This window comes from Sminthopsis crassicaudata, chromosome 1 (assembly GCF_048593235.1).
Source record: "Sminthopsis crassicaudata isolate SCR6 chromosome 1, ASM4859323v1, whole genome shotgun sequence".
Lineage (NCBI taxonomy): Eukaryota > Metazoa > Chordata > Mammalia > Dasyuromorphia > Dasyuridae > Sminthopsis > Sminthopsis crassicaudata.
Window position 1 is genome coordinate 562,005,420 of NC_133617.1, and position 1,801 is coordinate 562,007,220.

A 1,801-nucleotide genomic window follows, 5' to 3' on the forward strand; every position below is an offset into this window, starting at 1 on the left:
AGTTTATTGCTTCTCTTCTAATCTTTTCTGTATTTGTTTTGTGTGTACACACCCTTTTTAACTTAATATAATCAAAATCATCTAATTTGTGATCAGTAATAACCTCTAGTTCTTCTTTGGTCACAAATTCCTTCCACCTCCACAGATCTGAAAGGTAACCTATCCTGTGTTCTTCTAATTTGCTCATAATGTCACTCTTTATGTCTAGATCATGAATCCATTTTGATCTTATCTTGGTATATGGTGTTAGTTTCTACCATACTAGTTTCCAATTTTCTCAGCAGTTTTTGTCAAGCAGTGAATTCTTATCCCAAAAGCTGAGGTCTTTGGGTTTGTCAAACATTAAATTGTTATAATCATTGGCTATTTTGTCCTGTGAGCCTAGCCTATTCCACTGATCAACTAGTCTATTTTTTAGCCAGTACCAAATGTTTCTGATGATCGTTGCTTTATTATATAGTTTCAGATCTGGTACAGCTAAGCCATCTTCATTGGCATTTTTTTCATTAATTCCCTTGAAATTTGAAAAAGAAGCAAGTATTGATATTAATGTGCCAGTTTAGTTAACTAGACTTTTCTCCATAGTTGCTTGGGATGTCTAAATAGTCTCTAAAGACTTTAAGACACATTTCCCTACCCCCCCTCCCAGTTCTCTACTTTTATTAGCTAGACCTAGCATTGGATAGATTACCTGACCTACACTTTGGCCTGATTTCTGACAACTTCCTATGGGACTTAGACTAGTTGTAGCCTTGCAAGTGCTTTAGAGTTATTGAGAATTGTCTGAGTTAATTTTAACTATCTTTCCCTATAATAACACAATTGCTAATAGTTAAAGGCTTCACATTTAACATCCATCAATTCATTTATTCTTCCTAATAATTCAGCAAAATAGAAGTCAGAAATTTTTAGTGAATTAGACAAAAAGGGGACCTGGAGAAAGGAGGGCTTTAATTCAAATTTTGCTTTAGACATTACTAGCTATATGACCTTCAGCTGGCTATTTAATTTTTCATAGCCTCAGTTTCCTAGTCTGTAAACTGAGGGATTAGAGCCAATAATTTCTATTGGCCCCATCCAACTCTAAATCTCGTGTTTAGATACCTGTCATTTGGATAGCAATATAGTGACCCATTTTCCTTCAGGGATTTTCTCAGTTTCTTAACCTAAGGTTTTAGAGGGAACAGCTACATGGAACATATAGTGCACAGAATGTTGGACCTGAAGTCAGGAAGATATTCAGATTTAATCCCAGGTCTTACTAGCTATGTGATTTTGGAAAAGTCACTTAATCCTCTTTGCCTTAGTTTCCTCTTCTGTAAAATGACTTGGAGAAGGAAATGGAAAACTTATCTAATATCTTTGCTAATAAAACCTGAAAGGATCATGTTCACACAACTGAACAACAAAGGTTTCCCTCCTCCCAGAAATATTTGAAATTTAATTTCAAGGATATCCAAAGGAATAAATAATAGCTTGAGAGTTAGAAGGCATTCTAAATTTTATCTAATCCAGTCTCCTTACTTTACAATCACAGAGATCATGACTTGCCCAAATCTGTACAAGTATGTTGGTAGCAATGTCAGAATTCAAACTCATTTCCTCTGACTTTGGTACATTATACCATGCTTCCTTTCAAATTTCTAATAGTGAAATTTCAGTTATCTATAATGGATTTGAAGAAGATATTTTCTGGGAAGGGAGAATTTCTTGGTTTCTACTTCACATATGTCTATCTTCTCTGCTTATATTGTATCCAGACCCTTTAGTGGAAAACAAAGAAAAAACAGCTCATGATTAC